This window comes from Podarcis filfolensis (assembly GCF_964270895.1).
Source record: "Podarcis filfolensis genome assembly, chromosome: 11".
In the NCBI taxonomy this organism is placed as follows: Eukaryota; Metazoa; Chordata; class Lepidosauria; order Squamata; family Lacertidae; genus Podarcis; species Podarcis filfolensis.
The window spans coordinates 32,840,316-32,862,485 of record NC_139613.1 but is presented as its reverse complement, the minus strand read 5'-3'; the positions used below and the strand labels follow the sequence as shown (position 1 = coordinate 32,862,485).

The 22,170-nt window shown below is 39.4% G+C and overlaps 1 long non-coding RNA gene across 3 annotated transcripts in view; it reads right to left on the bottom strand.

Annotated features, from left to right (window-relative positions):
* Positions 1-7,918, bottom strand: part of LOC310745088 — a 130,970-nt gene extending 123,052 nt beyond the window's left edge. For 2 of the 3 annotated variants that reach the window (XR_014539918.1, XR_014539919.1), the window contains exon 1: positions 7,804-7,918. This is a non-coding gene — a long non-coding RNA (uncharacterized lncRNA). Of the gene's footprint in view, positions 1-5,479; positions 5,564-7,803 lie in introns of those variants that run through there. The other variant, XR_014539920.1, reaches the window with a different exon arrangement.
* Between the last annotated feature and the right edge of the window lie 14,252 nt (positions 7,919-22,170).

Here is a 22,170-nt window from a genome sequence, read left to right as displayed (position 1 = left end):
ACAGCCAACCGGTGAAAATCTACCTCACTATTTGGAAATCACGGCACTAGGGCTTTGGAAATCGCTAATTCAAGTGGCTTGGAGCTCAAAAAATCATGTTGAGTTTAATGTTCTTTACTGTCACCCATTGGTCTAATGACCAACTCCACTGAAACATCAACAACAAAATTGCAACAATGATATTGTACAGCTGAGATGCCGTCTGCCAACAGGAAATCAATGAGTGCTGTCAAAATCCCATTCAAAAACACAACCCTAGGATTTCCAAGTATGGGCAAAGTTGTAGTCATTCTCAGGCTACATTATATATTGTCACAGAAGAAGAAGAGTTTGGATTTGATATCCTGCTTTATCACTACCCAAAGGAGTCTCAAAGCGGCTAACATTCTCCTTTCCCTTCCTCCCCCACAACAAACACTCTGTGAGGTGAGTGGGGCTGAGAGACTTCAAAGAAGTGTGACTAGACCAAGGTCACCCAGCAGCTGCTTCGGGAGGAGCAGAGACGCGAACCTGGTTCACCAGATTACGAGTCTACCGCTCTTAACCACTACACCACACAGATCTCAATCGCTATCATGCGGAAAGAACTTTGCCTAGTCGTCTCCCTATCTTTTGCTTTAGATACTTCAGAGAACGTAAAGGACTGCATACAGTTCCTTCACGTCCTGTGCCACATGTAAAAGAGCCCAAGATGTGTGTCGAACTGTGAGACATGATTGGTGCCAATGGTATGTTTATTTGCTAATGGAAACAACAGAAGCAAGAACTAAAATGACATACCCCAGGCACCACAGCAAGGGGGAACCCATTTTGGAGATTTTGAAGTACCCTACCACCCAATAAATAACTATTGATGATAAAAACACTATTTTATTTTCATTTAGTCTGCATAAGAATCAGAATTGTCCAGAGGCAGAGAGGAGGACTAGAAATGGTCAGGCTGGGAATTAAGTGTGGCCCATTAACAAGTATCAATCTTTAAAATGGGAACAGAGTTTCTTATGTGGATCAATAATAGAACAAAGGCTGCAAAGTGCAATACAAAACAGAAAGTTGCTACATAAATTATCAATAAAAAGTAGGTATTTCAACATGATTTTTTTTAAAAAAGTTTTAAATGCCTCATGGAAAATCATAGTTGTGTTTTTTTATATATATATAAAAAATTAAATTCTACCAACGTATATCCTATTTTATAAAGCTTTTAAAATATACATAAATAGGGAATAATTGTAATGCTGTTTTAAAGTTTTTAAAGCATTTTATCTTTTCCCTTGGTAGAAAGCAAGTGTATCACATATATATAACAATCTGTGAGATGGAAGCATTCTGCATATCTTTTGTTCTTGCAGAATTGTGCCAATACTAAGTTGAAACATTTTTAATAAGACCTGCTCTGCTTGTGAGAAGAAAAGCTCTAATAATAATTTGAACTGTTGGTATTTAGAGAAACTGAAATTATATGAGTCTGATCAGCTATGAAAGTCTGGATATGCTAACAATTCATTCATTATGGTAAAATGCCCCCCACCCCATTACAGCTATTTTTCTATTGTTAATAATCTGTCAGCATTTTCATTTCCAATCCTGATTATCAGCAGTTTGCAGAAAAATGTCTCCAAAAGTACTCAGATTTTTGATGCTGTCAGAAGAAAATAGAGAATTTTTTTTTGCAGAAAATTAAATGACTACAAATGCATTATGGAAGAATAAAATGGTGTGTTAATGGTTTGAGAATACTTGCTACATGTCAGTATTCCCCCCCTTTCATGGGAGGAAAAGGAGAATAAAATTCATCCAAATTTCACATATTCCATAGCATTGTTTTATTTCAAGCACCCTGGTGGCTTGCTTGTGTTAGTTAACTTGCCTTGGGTCACTAGTATTACTCTGAAAACATAAGGCCTTGTTCTCTTGGGATATAGCGCCATAAACATCTTCAAGAAAACGCAAGTGGTAAGTACTGTGTCAGTACTGACACATTCTTCACTCAAGTCTATGACAACTATTGAGGTTGTGCTTAAACCTTTAGAAATCCTAAAATATGCCTTACTAAGCAGGATGCAAGAACTTTGGGCCAACATAGTATTTGTTCCTTTTCAATGGATTTTGGGGTTGGTTGGTTTTTCGTTATGTGTATATATTGTACATCACGATCCACCCACATGTATGGATGAGGGAGAATTTTGGTTAAGTTCAGATTTATAGGTGAACTCATGTAATTCACACTTTCCAAAACAATACACAACCTGAGACAGTCATCCTTCAAAATTCCCATTTCTCTTAATTTTTCAGGGCAGTTCTCCAGCAAAGTAATGGGTACAAAAATGCATACGGTGGGGTAAAAATTCACATTCATTCATTCAACCTTTATTGGCATGATTTGGACAATAAAAATCATAAAAGAGAGAGAGAGAGAGAGAGAGAGAGAGAGAGAGAGAGAGAGAGAGAGAGAGAGAAACCATGCATAAAACATTGGTAATCCAGACATATTAAGCACATAAAACATACACATAAAGACTCAGCAGTCACCACTAAGTAAAATATAAGTAGCTTCAAATTTGACTTTTAAAATCTCTGCCAAATTCACATATTAGTCAAAATAGTGCATTATATAGGGGGAAATTGTTTTGCAAAAATGTGTACATTGGGATAAATTTCCACCAAAATGCTGCTGGATTTTAATGTGAACTTCTTTTAAAAAAAATTGCAAACCGATGTGGAAATGTGGAGAACTGTATTTAAGAATGGAAAAATGAGAAACTGAGAGAAACCTAAATTGACAGATTTGCCCCTCCAGTTTTCTCTTGATCATCTGAATTTGTAAAACTCCTATTTTCCTTAATGGCCACCCACCTGTAAAATGAAAAGCCTTATCAAATAGAGGAGATCAATAAAACAATGTGTGGGACACCCTAAACAAGTGAAGTATTTGGTTGCAACAGGAAGAACCACAGGAGAACTATGGAACAGTCTGTTTCTGTTTCTCATTCTCACCCAGGGCATATGGCCAAATCCCTTGATCAGCTTGATTATCAGCCATTCACAGTCACATCATGCATAGAAATAGAGCTAGTTTAAAGATACTCAGAAATGAAAATTTTCCAGGAACTTCGAAGTCTTGCCCATGAGATATATAAAGAAGATCTGAACAGCAGAAAACATTTTCATGCTGAAAATTCAAGCCTTGTTCTTTCTGTATTGGCCAGACACTGTAGTCTTGGCTGGAGAATCTATGTATGGGCAGCTCTTGTTCAATGCAAAATTTATTGGAGCCAGCACCTCTGTGTGGCAGAGTCTGGGATGAGAGACCTTTGTGCTCAAGGAACTTTCTTTTCCATGGCTGACACTATGTAGTGGGCTGGGGAAGGTTTCATATAAGACTCAAAGACAAAGTGAAATAATCATCTCAGTCAATAGCCATTAATGACCTACAGTATCACAGAAGCACCATGCAAAAAAACAAAGTGAGTATATAATTGCCTTTCTGAGATTTTATCATTGTTTTAATAACACTTCCTTTTAAGAAGGGTTTTAAGATCAGATGGAATAAAGTGTTCTTTTTCTTGAAGATCCATCATCATATTTGCAATTCCAGTTCAGTTATATGGTGAAAAATCTTGCAACATGCCTTGTGACAGAGAGTTCCAAGCCTAGCTGTTTTAGAGTTGTCTGTCAAGGCCATGCTTTTCTCCCTAAGATATATAAAGCCTGGCATTCATTCTCCTATTATTTAATGCTGTGCTTAAAAGAAGAAGCAGGTCGGAAGAGCCTTATTAATGTCAAGACAGTAATGCTAATTGCACTCTTCTTATTTCTTTGGTTTCCCCTCCCCTCTGTAATTATATTGTGAAACAAAAAAAATGAATATTCCCATTGATTATGAAATATGGTGCCTAAAAGCATTTAGTTCATCTCAAATGGAAAAGGCAGAGTATTGCCAAAAGGGGGATATATTGTCTCCCATATATTGCCAACCAACCTCCAAAATTTCTGCTTTCAACCTATACAACCTTAAATGACTCAAGCCCGTTATATTTACAATCATGTATTCTCCCATAGGCCCTTCCGTGTTCAGTTAGCTTATTTATTCATTCATTCATTTATTTGTATAGTTATTTTTAAAATCACTTTCTAAACCACTTAATATTTTAAAATCTCTAAGTGAATTTTAAAATACAACATAAAAACACTAAAATGATATCCTAAAATCAGAGGTACAAACATATGTTCACTAAAATGGTACCATAAAACAAGACAAGGTCAGACGTTCAGAGCAGTCTTATGGCTTAGAGAAAGACTAGGCAAAAAGATGTCTTCTGACGAGATGACTCAAGCAATGAATGAATGATGCTTCACATACAGGAATTCCCATCAACCCTGACCATTGGCCATGTTCACTGAGGCTGATGGGAGCTTCAGTCCAGCATCTGGATTGGCTACCTTGGTCTTGGTTCTTAACATTCCCCTCTACCTGATGTTTCTGTGCTCCTAGGCTGACTGAACTTCCAGCTGTGGCATCTGCTGGGTCCACAGCTACTCTGTATCCCGACCTCCCTTCTCCAAATGAAGACAGATCTCCACTACAGTTCACTACCCCACTACCCCAAACCTTAGTGATGAGGTGCAGGATGAAATTAAAAAGAACGAACTCCTAGTGAAAGCCTAATATTTAACATTGAAATACAGTTACAACTTCAGTTTATCAAGGAACTATTACCACAAACATTATCTAGTGTATTCTGGAGGTGCTTTGGGCACATTGAGCTCACTAAATTCTCCTAAACTCATGACAAAAATATTAATCATCAAACCTTATCAACGTAATGTGTGAATTCTAGACTGTTTCGCACACTGTGAATTAACAGTGAAATCATGCGCATGTTTCCTTAGATGCCATGGCTTTCCAGTAACAGCAAAACTGGATGCCCTCATCTTTCTCTCCTTCAATAAAACATGTATCAGTCTCTACAGCCACAGTGGGTGTTGTAACTCTCTAATGGTTTGACTTTACTCTTGAAGGCGCAGTCTCCCACTGTTTCCCAAGACAGATGCATCCCAACAACAAAAATTCCTTAGTAACTACATTTCAGATTATAGTGTTATAGCCAATGGTGTACTCCCACTCAAAAGTCATTGTCTTTGCTCAGTCATGCAATGGAAAGGGCTTGTACATGGGGCACTTACAAGAAAGCTCAGAATTTTTCTTCTGAGAAGGTATCACCTTCCCATATTGCGACTGACAGTCTAGAGTGAATTGCAGAAGCATTCCCATTGTACTTTGCCATTTTGATTTGGAAAAAGTTCTTGAATTAGGGTGATCACATTTTTATGGTAGGTTGCTGGATACAAATTTCACAGGATCTAAGTGGAATGTTTCGTTCCTGTTGCTGGCATCCGCGTCCTAAAATATTCACCTGTCTCCCTACCTGCAAAACTATCTTGCAACATGAAGATGTATAGTATCTTTCCCATTTACCTGCTGGTGCAGCAAGCCTTAGGACTGGCCGTTGGTCAGGCCAAGGTCCCACAGGGAGCTGGAACAATTTGGATTGATTCAGAGCCATAGGGAGCTTTAAAGAAACATAGAAAAACACTGTACATGTAATTTTATTAGATTTGGATGTTTAATGGGTCATATTTAACTTGTCAACCCAAGCACTATGGTGCTGATGTAGAAACAAAGTATTAATTTGCTTTGATTTTATTTTTAAAGGTTTGAATGCTTGCATTATATAAAATCCTGCATACAACATTTATAATTTTTGTAGTTTATTTTTATTGATATTGAAAACAGCTATAGAGAGAGTGCACATGTACATGTTGATGTGTAATACACGTATATAAACTGCCATAGCCACACTGTCTATTTAAAATGTCATGGTGTTTATTACAGCTATAAACATCTAATGGTTGAGTATTGAATACACGGTTGTTTATTAAATCCGGCAAGATTTAATTAAACAATTCTTCTGCTTTAAATATAACATTTTCTCATTTTCTGTAATCTTAGAAGGGATTTCCATTGTTCTCTTTTAAATCTTTGAAATTTCCATCAGTTTCCCTTTCAAAATTCCATGTGCTGAGAAATTGTAGCGGGGCGGGGGGTGACATGACAAGCAGGTAATTAAATAAATGTTTTGAAATATCCTTGTTATGGAAGAACTCCATTCAGTTCGTGTCTTGGAATATGTCTTTTGATTCCATTACAACGAAGAAAGTGTAATTAAGAAAGAAAGAGAGTTGCCCCAGATAAGTAAATCAATAATAATAATAAAAAATCACCACCAAATTGATTTCCTCTCTTGGGATTTGTTTTTCTCTTAGATTCATGAGTATGGTTATTATCAGACCTGGAAAGCTCTTTCTCTATTCAAATTAAGCATCACATTATTAGAGATTCCTAGATAAAAGAACACACGACATCTGCACACATCTGCATTCTCAGCATCACATTACTGTGGTATACCAAGCGATTGCAATGTGTACTCCTCTTCTGCAAAGAGCAGTGTTAAATTATCACCTAAATACAAAACATATCTTTGGTTCAAACCCACTATCAATGCCATGCTTTTACCCACAAGATTTATGACATGTATCCAACCTACCAATTTTGTACTGTTTCATGGCTAAATGAGTGGAGTACGTTTAATGCATGCGACGCAATATTCAAAACAGTGGCTGCTCTTTATTATTTCTTGCTTTAGATCTGAATGATTATCACCGGTATCCTCATTTTTGTGATCCTTCTGGATCAGAACCTGTTCTGTTAACCACCTGGTGCTGTGATGCTCTGCTCTAAACTGATTAATTTTACACAAACAGCATAACACTGCATACCCTTAACCTCAAGTGACTATAAGGTAAAATGGGAAATGGTATTTAGTCCTAACAAATGCATTGTCCTCTAATTTCTCAGGGCCCTTAGGCTTTCATTAACCCATTCCATCTTCAAAGCAATAAAAGGTCCATTTCTTTCTCTAAATGCCATTCATAAAAGCAAACAAAAACACCCTTCATTCCGTGAATAAATACACCCCCCTGCCAAGCCCATATTGGCATACACCGAAAATTCTAATGATACAGTACAGTAATAAAGAATATAGTGCAGGATGTAAGATCACAGTGTTTGGTAATCCATGTTGTACGAGTTCAATGGCATCTCATTTACATGTTGCTCATGTTTATGCAAGTTACTGGCAAATGCAGCAGTAGTGGCCATTGCAATCAGCTATACAGGAAAAGGCTGCAAATGGCAGCTACTGTCTACATAGTAATGCATTTTTTCCATTTAGAAACAAAAGCAGCAACCAAGATATACAAATATCTGGCAGGAAAACCCAGTACAATTTGCTTTGGGAGTGAAAACAAAAAAGAGAGAATCACATATTTTAACACACACACCCTCCTGATATGTTCAATCCAGCCTTCTTCTCCTTTTTTAAAAAAAAAGAAAAAAAAGAAATGGCTTTTATGTTATAGGAATTCTGCTGGTGATGAAAACACCATACAGCCAATCAAACTGTGATGCTATAGAGCCATCCAAAGTAGAAGCCTAGCTAGTGTTTAAAATAACCCTGATGAATTATTCATTGAGAGTTGATGTTTATGCAAATTTCCGAAGCGTATGCCCACCTGACCGCCATGGGTTAATGATAGTAAGGGGGGGGCAGAAACCCAAAACCATGCATACGAAAACCAAAACCTAAAGCAAACCACCAATCTTTAAGCATTCTCCAGAACCTATATAATCAAATGATAATACTCTTTCATTAAATACATAAAAAGAATTACAACCCTTACCTGCTTAGCTTTGTAGGGCCCTCAGATTTTCTGGATGAAATAACTGTGGTGCAACCAATAAAACTGAACTGAAAAGCTGATTAAGGGCACTTACTTAATGCAAAGCCACTCACTGAATATTCATATGATGCCTGTGTTTATGCAAATTAAGGCAAAAGAAAGCCCAAGGGGATTGGTTGCCATAGACCACAAATACTGTGTACAGCAGGAAGGGGGGGGGGACTGAGAGAGAGAGAATGGTAACAAATAAATCTTGAAATTCATAGCTCGGAAATAGCAATGTGGAGTAGAGTAAAATATCAGAAGTCTAACATGAATTACTGTTTTAAGGAGCTTTATCTAATCATATCATTTTAGGCCTATCAGATATTTGCCTGCCGTGCAGTAATCTATAATTATCATCATTCCAAGAGGTGCTGTCAGAAGTGTGTTCAATGTTATTTATTCTGTAACTATTTATGTAAGCAAGGTCCTTAAGCATATCAAGTAGGAGGGGGAGGGGAGAATCATAATTACAACAGAACTGCTGGTGTAAGTACAGTGGGAACAAAACCCATAGGCAAATGCCACCCTTTATTAAGGGTGACTTTTCAAGCAAAATGATCCTAAAAACTGGTGTGTCAGCAGGAGACTGCTGAGGAGGGATTTAGGTCTTGACTTTCTTAATTTGGATGCAAAGAATGCTTTGTTTCCGACGTGCCTTTATTTTCTTTGATGTTCCTAGCCTTCTGCACTGATACGTCGCTTCATTCCCCCCCCCCCCCATACCATTCAAAGGGCTTTTCTAGAGAGGGGAAAAACTATTTATAGATTACGTTTGAAGGCTACACCAAAAATTCTGTCTTGTTCAGGGACAGACTGTATTTGCATATGTTCTTGTTAGTAGCCCCATGATGTTAATAACATTTGATACGTTTTCAAATTGGAATGCTGCGGTGTACCAGCTCGACTGCTTTTCTGATAGGCAAGAAATGTAAGATGACACAAAGTGTTCCTCCCCTTTAGATAATTGCATATGACTTAGCCTTACCTTTTCCATTCCAGTCAATACAAAATTCAGATTTTGATTTGATGATCCCCATTAGGGGCAATCCATTATTAAACCTGATCACTGTTATCTAAAACTTTGGGAGATTTCAGAAACTGATATGTGCATGGTTTGCTCCTCCTTTCCTGTTTGTGGGTACACAAATGGCATTAATAGCCCCGTTTCTCAATCATTAGTCAAATGCTGTGTCTTATGGTCGCTTAAAGATTATTGCACCAGCAAACAATTTCCTACTGAGACCCAATAATGGTGGTATGATACCTATATTCTATTTTGCTACTTTTAAAACCTGCACATCTAGTATCCAGTTATTTCTACTGCCATCTGTTGGCATCTGGCAACACTTCACAGAATTGTGTGTACCTGGCTGACTTCTATTCAAGGAAAAAGCAACTTTGGGAAGGGTGTTTGCATTGAAGAAGTGGTAGGAGGGAATGTTTGACCATTCCAACTGCTGCCACTTTTCTGTTCCAAATCACTTTCAGTCAAGCTGCTTTCCCCCACCTGGTAGAGAGCCAGAAAATATGCTTCACCTCTTCAAATGGTATTGGAACTTCATAAAGGAGGGGGAAGCAGCAATTCACAAGTACCTTAGAAGAGCCCTACTGAATCAGACTACAATCTTATCTAGTCCAGCGCCCTGTTCCCCCAAAGTGGCCAAACAGATGCCTCCTTGAAGCCCACACACCAGAAATGAGAGCAACAGCCCTCTCCTACAGCTGTCCCCCAGAGACTGTCAGTTTGCATTTCTTAGCACATAAAGTATTGATCTGATGTGTTGAGATCTTTCCTGTTCTGCTTGGTTCAAGAGTGTTCTGGAAGGTTCTTGTTTGGGTTATTCCTTCTGAGAAGCTGAGTACAGCTGGTTTAAACTGGTTCTGTTATCTTTCTGTCAAGGTCATGCTGGCTATAATAGTAAGGCCAGGAGGAGCCTGGGTTTCACTTACTTTCTCTTTCTATCTCTGTTTTGGTGTTCTGTTCTGTATGCTATAGTGTTAAGGTCTTATTATAAGTATTGTAAGTTTTATTGTAAGTGCTGCAACTGGATTTTTATGCACTGTGCCAATCCTGATTGTACTGGATTTGTGATCATTATGCTTATTTGCCTTCAGTAGCAGTAAAGCTCTGCTGGATGAAGTACAATTGCCTTTGGTCTATTTTTGGGGAACTCTGCATCGTGCTTAAGTTTTTTCCTCCCCAGAAGGGAGCAACAGAGACTGGTATTGAGACATAGTGCCTCTGATCCTACAGATAACATATGGCCATGCTGACTAGTAGCCTGATAGGTGTGAAGAACTTTTTCATTTGGCTGGTGGAAATTCGTTGCAATTTCAGCAGCTACCCTTAGGACATAGCACACTTCTTTATAGACTGCATGGGACGCGGGTGGCACTGTGGGTAAAACCTCAGTGCCTAGGACTTGCCAATTGCATGGTCGGTGGTTCGAATCCCCGCGGTGGGGTGTGCTCCCGTCTTTCGGTCCCAGCTCCTGCCCACCTAGCACCCTTAAGTGCAAGTAGATAAATAGGTACCGCTTTATAGCGGGAAGGTAAACGGCGTTTCCGTGTGCTGCGCTGGCGCTGGCTCGCCAGAGCAGCCTCGTCATGCTGGCCACGTGACCCGGAAGTGTCTCCGGACAGCGCCGGCCCCCGGCCTCTTAAGTGAGATGGGTGCACAACCCTAGAGTTGGACACGACTGGCCCGTACGGGCAGGGGTACCTTTACCTTTACCTTATAGACTGCAGGGGCAGAAGAAGAAGCTTATATCTGCCCATGGTAGGGTTGCCATATGTCCTTTTATTCCAGGACACATCCTCTTTTTCATGAGTAGAGTCATCATAGCGATCGATAGTTAAAAGTAGAACTTAGCAAATGTGCCCTCTTTTTTGCTCTTCAAAATATGGCAACCCTACCATGTAAGTGTGATGATGAAGAAGAAAAACATAAATGGGAGAAATAAGTGGAAAGGAATCATGCCGATCAAAGACAGAATAGAAGTGTGGACCCAAGGGATGTGTGCATAGCAAAAAATTGTTGTTGTTGTTTAGTCATTTAGTCGTGTCCGACTCTTCGTGACCCCATGGACTAGAGCACGCCAGGCACTCCTGTCTTCCACTGTCTCCCGCAGTTTGGTCAGACTCATGTTTGTAGCTTCGAGAACACTGTCCAACCATCTCGTCCTCTGTCGTCCCCTTCTCCTTGTGCCCTCAATCTTTCCCAACATCAGGGTCTTTTCCAGCGAGTCTTCTCTTCTCATGAGGTGGCCAAAGTATTGGAGCCTCAGCTTCATGATCTGTCCTTCCAGTGAGCACTCAGGGCTAATTTCCTTAAGAATGGATGCGTTTGATCTTCTTGCAGTCCATGGGACTCTCAAGAGTCTCCTCCAGCACCATAATTCAAAAGCATCAATTCCGGAGGCGGCGCCATCGGTAATGGCGGATTCCCTCTAGTTCTGAGGGAGTAGCTCCGCGGAAATCGGGTCTTACCGCTACGGCGAAGCGGGGACCCCTTCGAAATCACAGGAGGGTGAAGCCTGTGACCGTGGGACTCGGCGGGCACCTTTAGCGCCCCCCCAATCGGCGAGGGAACCCTGTAAGGGGCTCCGGAGTGAAACGGGGAGCCTGGCGCGGTGCTGAGAGTCAATTGCTTCTTCCGTGGAGTGAAGCCGCACAGCTGTTGCCGGAGAGCGCTGACCTTTTTCCTGTGACAATTTGGCTACTAAACAACTACCCGTGAGTAGGTCAAGTTTAAAGATCGGGGAATTTAAGAAGAAAAGGATTAATTTGGCACTGAAGCGGGAAGGCGTAAACAGGAAGTCCGCCTTCCGTTTTCTGTATACAGATCAAAGCAAAGACTGTCTAAGCTAAGACCTGGAGAGTTGCGTTAAAAGGACTTAAATCCTAACATCAAATCAAAAGAACTCCCTCCCTGAACTGCAGGAGAGGGGAGGGAAGAGGGGAAAGTATTTTTTGCCTGCAAAAAAAAGAAAAAAAGGAGAGAAAAGGGAATAAAGACCACCACTTAATCCTTGGGAATGGACTGCCAGGATCAATAGAATTGCTGTATTGAGGGTCGCACTGTTTATGGACAATGTAACTTTTTGACAGGTAACTGCAAGTGAGATACTTTTTTCTGAAGGGGTTCTCTGGACTTGAAACTGTTGCTTTTGTTGAAGGGGGACTTTGGAAAGTTGGAAAAGATACTTTATTGTAATACCATTGACTGTTACTGTGTCCCCCTAGAGGAACACTGAAATTGCTACAACTAGTTGGGGAATTTTCCACTTCTAACTGGCCAGGGAAATTTCCACTGCAAAACAAGCTTTGGCAAAACAAGCTTTGGCCGTGGGACTGACCTTGATTCTCAGATAAAGTGTTATGGCAAACTTGCCTCAGGATAAGAACTTGCCTCAGGAAAAAACAACAAGATCGGGCAAGGTTAGACTGCAGCAGACCAGTGCAGCATTGCAGCAGCGTAGAGCATCTGCATCCGACCCTTCTGCACCACAAGGGGAAGTTCCTGCACAAGCTGGGTCAAAAGGAATGGCATCTGAAGAGGGATTTACTTCAGTATTAAGTAAAATTTATGAAACTTTGGAAAAATTAAGCAAACAAGTCACTGAAGCAACAACTAAAATTGACCAAAATACTACTAGCATCAACAACTTGGGGCAGAAGGTGAATTCAAACACAGAATCTATTGAAAAACTGCTGCAAGAATCTACTTCGAATCGAAAGACAGCTGAGGAAGCAAAGGAAAAAGCATCGGCTGTAGAGGAAAAGATAACACCGATATGTAAGCAGCTTGAGGACCACCGGTCGCTTTTGTCTATGATTGAACTGAAGGAGAAACAGACTAATTTGAGGATCAGGGCAGTACCTGAACTTGAAAAAGACAGCCTAAGTGACTTTCTTACACAGGAATTTGCAGACTTTTGGAACCTGGATGATAAGCAAGACTTCAAGATAGTAAGTGCTTTTAGACTTGGAAGAGGAGGGAGAAAGAACAGGGTGAGAGACTGTTTGATCACCCTCCGAACAAAAGAAGAGAGAGATAAAATATTGAGTCTGCATTTCCAGCAGATTTTGGAGATACAAGAGTCAAGAGTAGAGATTTTTAAGGACATTCCGAAATATTTATTGGATCTTAGGGCTAACTACGGAGAGCTGGTGGCCCTGCTGAGAGGAAACAGAATTGTTTTCAGGTGGGAGTTTCCCCAAGGCCTTTTTTTACCTTTAAAGGGAAAAAAATCAAAATAAGATCCGTGGAAGACAAAGAAAAATTTCTGAGAGAACACGGAGAAAACCTACAAAAAGAAGCTGAAGAAGAAGAGCCAAGAGCACTAAAACCAGGAATACTAGACTTAGTGTCACTACCTTTGGGACTGGACAAACTAGAGAAAGTGACACCACCGACAGAACAAGAACAATTACTTGGCGCAGTTGGAGGAAAAGTAAAATAACGACATCATGTCTCTGCAACTATTAAGTTGGAACATTCACGGATTTAACTCCCCCGAGAAAAGGAAAAAAGTTTTTCATTTACTGAAAAAGGAACAATTGGACTTGATTTGTTTACAGGAAACACATGTGATAAGGCTACATAGGAAAGTATTGATTAATAAAAGATTGGGCCAAGAGTTTATTTCATCGGACAAGGTTAAAAAGAGAGGAGTAGTAATCTATGCAAAAGAGAGCCTATCACCGAAATTTATTTTTAAAGATGACCAAGGAAGATTTGTGGCAATTGAAATCCAAACACAAGGAGAAAAATTTTTGATAGTAGGAGTATATGCACCAAATGAGGGGAAATCTGAATTTTTGAAGAAGTTGCATGAGACATTGTTAGACTATATGGATTACAACATTATCATGATGGGAGATATGAATGGAGTGGTATCTACAAACATGGACAAGTCACAGAGACAGGTAGTTACCAAAGATGGCAGACTACCAAAAACCTTTTTTGAGATGACTGACAATATGGACTTGATTGACATTTGGAGAATAAAGAATTCCTTGGGTAGAGAGGGAACCTTCTTCTCTGAAGCCAAAATGACATGGACAAGAATTGACCAAATCTGGATAACTAGAGGACTGGCACCTAAGACTCGAAAAGTGGAAATTTGCCCTAAAACTTGCTCTGACCATAATGCTGTGAAAATGGAGATGAAATTAACACCAACCGGTTCCTTCAGATGGAGGGTGAATGATACCTTGTTTAGAGATCAAGAGGACCAAGAAGGCCCAAAAAACCTTGAGAGACTATTTTGAGGTAAATATGAACACCACCATCGAAAAAAGAGTAATCTGGGACGCAAGCAAAGCAGTTATGAGGGGGTTTCTAATTCAACAGAATGCAATAAAGAAGAGAACTCAAAATGAGAAAAAAGACAAAATTTTGGAAAAAATAAAAGAGGGTGAGAAGAATTTGAGAGCGAAACCAAAGTCACAAGAGATTCTGAGAGAAATAAAGTTATATCAAGTTCAATATATGAAGATGATGAATCAGGAAATAGAATGGAAAATTAAACAGATGAGACAAAGGACATTTGAATTGGCCAATAAATGTGGAAAATTGCTAGCTTGGCAAATGAAAAAAAGACAAAAACTTAACACCATTACCAACTTGGAAGTGGAAGGAAAGAATATTCAGAATCCAGTGGAAATTAGAAAATGCTTCCAGAGGTGTATATAACTGTTTATATACACAAGGGCCACAGAAAGAGTTTGATATAGACCAATTTTTAAAAACAAATGGACTACAAAAAATTTCTCAAGAAAGTAAGTTAATGTTGAACTATAAAATAACAGAACAGGAGGTGGAAGGTGCCATCCAGAATATGCAGTTGGGCAAATCTCCAGGGCCGGATGGCTTAACCTCAAAATATTATATATCCTTGAAGGATTGGATAATTCAACCACTAAAGGAGGTTTGTAATGAAATTTTGGAGGGGGGAAAAGCGCCAGAGTCGTGGAAGGAAGCCTATATTACACTTATACCGAAAAATGAGCCTGAAAAGACACAACTTAAGAACTACCGCCCCATATCCCTGCTTAATGTGGATTACAAAATTTTTGCAGATATCTTGGCTAAAAGGTTAAAAAAAGTATTAGTGGAGGAGATACATAAAGACCAAGCTGGCTTTCTCCCGGGTAGACACTTGTCTGATAACACGAGGAATATAATTAACATTTTGGAGAAGTTGCAAGTGAACATTAATACTAAAGCAGTCTTAATTTTTGTAGATGCGGAGAAAGCCTTTGATAATATTTCTTGGAGTTTCATGAAGAAAAATCTTCAGGGGATGGGGGTTGGTCAAGGGTTTGAAAATGGTATAAGTGCAATTTACTCAGAACAAAAGGCTAAACTAATAGTTAACAACGTGGTGACAGAGGAATTTAAGATAGAGAAAGGGACACGACAAGGCTGCCCAATTTCCCCATTGCTTTTTATTTCGGTCCTGGAGGTTCTGCTAAATATGATCAGAAGGGACCGTCTGATTAAAGGTATACAGGTCGGAGCCAAACAGTACAAATTGAAAGCTTTTGCAGATGACTTAGTACTGACGTTACAGGAGCCAGAATCTAGTACTAAAAGAGTATTAGAATTGATTCAAGAATTTGGTCATGCGGCAGGATTTAAGTTGAACAAGTTAAAAACTAAAGTTCTTGAGAAAAACTTAACACCGATTGAGAAAGAGAGGTTTCAGAAGGAGACAGGTTTAACATTGGTTAAGAAAGTAAAATACCTGGGGGTTAATATGACTGCTAAGAACTTAAACCTATTTAAAGACAATTATGAGAAATGTTGGTCAGAAGTGAAAAAGGATCTAGAGATATGGTCAAACTTGAAGCTTTCCTTGTTGGGTCGAATTGCTGTTATAAAGATGAATGTATTGCCAAGAATGTTATTTTTGTTTCAATCATTGCAAATTTTGAACAAAAAGGACTGTTTCAAGAAGTGGCAGAGAGACATTTCTAGATTTGTCTGGCAGGGCAAGAAGCCCAGAATAAAATTTAAAATATTAACTGATGTAAAGGAAAGAGGTGGATTTGCCCTGCCAGAACTTAAACTCTATTATGAATCAGCAGCATTCTGCTGGTTGAAAGAATGGCTGCTTCTTGAGAACACAGACATTTTGGATTTAGAAGGTTTTAATAATGTTTTTGGGTGGCATGCATATTTGTGGTATGACAAGGTTAAAGCACATAAAGCATTTAAAAACCATATTGTCAGGAAAGCATTGTTTAATGTCTGGATAAGATATAAGGACTTACTTGAAAATAAAACCCCAAGGTGGTTGTCACCGATGGAAGCAAAGGCTCAGAAAAAGCTCAATATGGAGGCCAAATGGCCGAAATATTGGGAAATTTTAGAACAAGGAGGAGACAAATTGAAATTGCAGAGTTTTGAGAAATTAAAAGATAAAGTGCGAGACTGGCTTCACTATTATCAAATAAGGGAGGCTTATAATTTGGACAAAAAAATTGGCTTCCAGGTGGAAAAATCAAAACTGGAAACAGAACTGTTAGATCCCAAAACAAAGATACTTTCAAGAATGTATAACTTGCTGTTGAAATGGAATACTCAGGATGAAACGGTTAAATCTGCTATGATTAAATGGGCACAAGATGTTGGACATAACATTATGTTTGCTGACTGGGAATAGTTGTGGACCACAGGTATGAAATTTACGGCATGTAATGCCCTAAGAGAGAATATTATGAAAATGATATACAGGTGGTACATGACACCAGTCAAGCTTGCAAAAATCTATCATTTGCCCGATAATAAATGTTGGAAATGTAAAGAAAATGAAGGTACATTCTTTCACCTTTGGTGGACGTGCCCAAAGATTAAGGCTTTCTGGGAGATGATCTATAATGAAATGAAAAAGGTATTTAAATACACCTTCCTGAAGAAACCAGAGGCCTTCCTCCTGGGCATAGTCGGCCAATTGGTGCCAAAGAAGGATAGAACTTTCTTTATGTATGCTACAACAGCAGCAAGAATACTTATTGCAAAGTATTGGAAGACACAAGATTTACCCACCCTGGAAGAGTGGCAGATGAAGGTGATGGACTATATGGAACTGGCGGAAATGACTGGCAGAATCCGAGACCAGGGAGAAGAGTTGGTGGAAGAAGATTGGAAGAAATTTAAAGACTATTTGCAGAAACATTGTAAAATTAACGAATGTTAAAATGATGTTGGATTGAAATTAAGCGGCCTTAGTAACAAGGTCAATAAGAATATGTAAAAATTGATTGATAACGGATGAAAATATATAGTTATAATATGTTGAGATATAGAGTTAAGATAAATGAAAGAGGGTAAGGATTTGCTGAATTTACCATGTGAACGGGAATACAAAAAAGGGAGGTGTGAGGAGGTCGGGGAAATAAGCAAACGAAATTTAAGATATGAAAAGATTGATTTGTTTTTAATTTTTTCTATATATATTTTTCTATGTATTTTTGTATTTTTTGTATTTTTCTCCTTTTTTTCTCTTGTTTTCTTTTTATTCTGTAATTTTCTTCTTTTTGTAAAACTTCAATAAATATCTTTAAAAAAAAAGCATCAATTCTTCAGCGATCAGCCTTCTTGATGGTCCAGCTCTCACTTCCATACATCACTAAGCAAAAAATTAAAACACTTTTAAACTGTGGAGGGGTTTCCCTCATCCCCATATTGTCTCTCATTCAAAGCCACGCCCAACTTTCTATGACCCTCTCTAATCACTGTAAACAAGAAACAAAACACTGGCTAGAGATTTAGAGGGAGAGCTTTGGATACAATAGCCTTCATGGTTATCAATGGCGGCGGCAACCAAGGTCAGTGAAGGAGCGAGCCAGAAGTAAATCACACCCAGCAAATTGGAGTTAGTTCTTTATTAGCAAAAAGAGGACCTTCACATGAGTGTCAGCCCTCATGAGCACAGCAACTCATCTCCAGAAAGTCTGACCCTCATGAAGCAGTTGCTGAGACAGAAGGTCCCTGTCTCCCTGCAGCTGCCTAAGTGCCCCATCTCCAAGGTCTTTCCCAAGCAATCTGAGACTGTGCTAACTTCTCCACACTCTTCATGCCTCTCCTGTGAACATTTTCATGTATGCACTTTTACATGAGAGGTACACTTTTATGTAAAATGTATGTTTTTCAATGTGCGTAATTCAACTGGATGTTGTGTTCCTATCTGCAAGCAAGTTGGGGACTGTCAAATCAGGCCACTCCAGTGGAAAAACTGCACCAGATGAATTCATCCTCTGCAGGTAGTGACAACTACATATCCTGGAGAAGATCAAACACAGAGTTAAGTGTGATTATTAGGCCCATACAGTTGAAGCAAACAATGCTGCTATGTGCAACTATGGCCCCTTTTTGAAATTACTGTGCAGCTCTAGCTCAGATGTTCAAATTCATTATTAACTGCAGAACTGAAACTTAAAATTACTTCCTCTTCAACTCAAAATTCTGTCATCATAAGAACATAAGAGCCCTGCTGGATCAGATCAAAGGCCCATCTAGTCTAGTATTCTGTATTCCACAGTGACCAAGCAGATGCTGGTGGGAATCCAAAAAGCAAGACGTGAGGACAATAGCCCTTTCCCATTAGTGTTTCCCAACAACTAATATTCAAAGGGACACTGCCTCTGACCTTGGAGGTAGCATATTGTTGGAGGTATTGCAATTGTTATATTACCTCCCCGTCTGCTTCCACCACTCCAAAATATGGTGCAATTGCTACGTGTTTCATAAATTGTTGGTTTATAATGCTTGCATAAAATACACTGAAATGGCACCTGTATTTCTTTCCCCGCCTCCAAAAATGAAACAGCTTTAAAGTTAAATAACACAGAGAGAGGCTGACAAAGTCTTACTACTTCAGTCCCAGTTTTAGCAAAGGGGTGTGTGTGTGTGTGTGTGTGTGTGTGTGTGTGACCTGAATGGGTGAAATATTTCTACAATATAGTCCTGTCAATCCCTCACCTTTCAAGACTCACTAAACCAATAAAGTAAATAATTTCAAAGAACCTGGGTAGGGGAGAGAATAACCTGATCCATAAATTGACTTCTTTGTTCCCTCAATTGACTAAGTGACACTTAAGTCATCTTTAAGTGCCTGGAAAAAAATAATAAAAGGCATTTCTTTTGTGCAGCTTATGAACAATTAGGCAATTGTAACACAAGGAATGGCAAAGTGGAAAATGCATGGCAACATTGTTTTCCATATCCATCATCTTGCATCTGTTTTAATTTTCTGCAATAACTGCTAGACACGGAATAGCACAAACGATTTCTGCTTTGCTTCCTAATTTAGGAGTTAAAAGCAATTTGAATTTACACTGAGTAAATGTACAGCCTGAGGCAAAAGGAAGCCCATAGAAAGTAACTTGTATGATTTGAAAGGATACTATTATTTTATCTTATGCTGGTCTATGACCATAATAATGATTTTCATTGGATGGAATTGGATATTGTTTAAAGGTTTCTTTCACCCAGCCTGCCCTCACCTTGATCATTCCTGTAAGAGCCATTCAAAATCAAAAGGTCTTTTGTTTATCTTAATCAACATTCTGTGAACAATGGGGAAAATGTATTTGTTGCACAACAGGCACATGCAAAATATGTTAATGTTGTGCTAGGGAATATGTGATTGTCTGCTTAGTATGCACATATCTAGGGTGAACATGTATCCTCCTTTGCAGAGGACAGTTCTTTACTTGAGGAAGCAGTCCTGTCTTTGAGGAGCTGTCTGGTCAAAGCCATGCTTAAACATTGAGAAGGGAGAGTAGAATAATTTTCTACATATAGGCAAGAGATGAAGGATCAGAAGTTCTCTTTTTTGCTTCTTCTTTTCTTTCTCTCTTTTTCTTCATCTTGTTTTTCGTTTTCCCCCCCTTTCTGATCTGTGTTTTTATTGAGATTAGTTTTTTTGTCTTCATATAAAGATACCTGATATTAATTTTTGTACTTTCTTTCAAATTTCAATAAAATATATTCAAAGAGAGAGAGAGAGAGAGAGAGAGAAAGAAAGAAAGAAAGAAAGAAAGAAAGAAAGAAAGAAAGAAAGAAAGAAAGAGACTTGAAGTTGCCCACCATGAATTAACACCTGGTCACAGTCTTCCTCACTATTGTCTTTCTATTTAAATGATAGCAATTGTCTCCAATTTTTCATAGAAATTAACACATGCAAAGCTTATGCAAATTTATGTCTTTTGCCCTTCCAGGGAGGATGATTGTTTCTACTTTTCTGGTGATAGTTAAGCCCCATCTCACACATTTGTTCTTCAGGAACACCTTTTTCAGGCTTGTACAAACTATGAACTAACATGTCCAGTGTAGCTCATCAGCTTGTGACCTGCCAAGTGTTTGACAATGCCCCTTGCTGGTAATACTGCTATAGTCAATGTGAGATAATATATTAAGAAATTGCAATAAATGTGTGTAACATACTAAGATACCCAGGAAGAGTATTCAGAGGTTGCATTCATTTTCCTGATTATAATGCTAGTTAGTGCTTCTGCTCCATTTTCTAAAGTTCCTTTCACACTTCAGTATCTGTTGGAACTGTGGATTTTTGACTGATATACCGAGATATCATGCTAAATTTCATTGGACAACATCACTAATCCCCACCCTTTCTGCACATGTGTGCTTCTGTTGCCCCATGATTTGTCATGAAAACAGTAGGAAAGAATTGTATGCCAGTATACTGCCTCAAATTTCATCACTTTAAATAGGGATGCGGGTGGTGCTGTGGTCTAAATCACAGAGCCTAGGGCTTGCCGATCAGAAGGTCGGCGGTTTGAATCCCCATGACGGGGTGAGCTCCCGTTGCTCAGTCCCTGCTCCTGCCAACCTAGCAGTTTGAAAGCACGTCAAAGTGCAAGTAGATAAATAGGTACCTCTCCGGCGGGAAGGTAAACGGCGTTTCCATGCGCTGCTCAGGTTTGCCAGAAGTGGCTTAGTCATGCTGGTCACATGACCCGGAAGCTGTCTATAGTCCCTCGGCCTATAGAGCAAGATGAGCGTGCAACCCCAGAGTCATCCACGAATGGACCCAACGGTCAGGGGTATCTTTACCTTTATACTGCCTCAAATTTCATCACTTTACTCCCACAATTTTCTGGGTTCAGAGGACTACAAACCAATTTGTTTTGAAGTGAAATAACATGGAAATGAGTGATAAAAATGTACTATATTCCATTAGTTTTCTGGAAGTTCAACTACAATGTGGAAATTAGCGGTTAGGAAAACATCGGGGAAATGGAATAAATTGCAGTGTGGATGCAGCCTGTGACAATCTTGCCATTTAATTTTTAATGACTCCAAGGACGGACCTTAATCTCACTCCTTTCCTACTTGGAAGGGACCAGGCTATAGTCCAATCACATGCCCAAAATATGGATGGCCCATCCCATTGCAGAGTTTAGAGTTGAAAGTTGCAGCGATGTGCGGCAAGCTAGAGAGAGAGTCAGAGCAATGCTTGAGAACAATGTTAAAATTCTGTTTGAAACCAAGGCTGTGACTATAGGAGAAACAAGATGCTTTTGGGGTGTTAATGATGTGAACCCCTTTACTGCACACTCAGGTAAGGGGATGCAAGTGGTGCTGTGGTCTAAACCACCAAGCCTCTTGGGCTTGCCGATCATAAGGTCGGCAGTTTGAATCCAATCAAAGGGGTGAGCTCCCATTGCTCTTTCTCAACTCCTGCCAACCTAGCAGTTCAAAAGCATACCAGTGCAAATAGATAACTAGGTACCACTGCGGCAGGAAGGTAAATGGTGTCTCTGTGCACTCTGGCTTCCATCACGGTGCTCCGTGTGCCAGAAGTGGTTTAGTCATGCTGGTCACATGACCCAGAAATGTTGTCTGCAGACAAACGCCGGCTCCCTCGGTCTGAAAGTGGAGATGAGCGATGCACCCTATAGTCCAATTTGACTGGACTTAACCATCCAGGGGTCCTGCACTTTTACCTTACCTGCACATTCAGGTTGTATGTACTGTATGTGTGAATAAACCATATATAATAAAGACACCACCGTCTCTGCTGTGCCTCATTTCCTAAAGGAAACATGAAGCCTAGAACCCCTGGAATCTTGCACCACTCAGAGATTGATGTGGCATGAACCACTCTTAAAAAATCTATGAAAATTGTGCCAATAATTACAATAAAAACACCACAGCACCAGCACTTTCATTAAAAACAGTCATTTGGAATAAGGAAATCTTCACATTCTGGCAGAAGGACAAGGAGGGAACCAGTCTAGCTTCTCCAGGAAGGAAATTTCAAAGTCTGGGGGAAGCCACCAAGA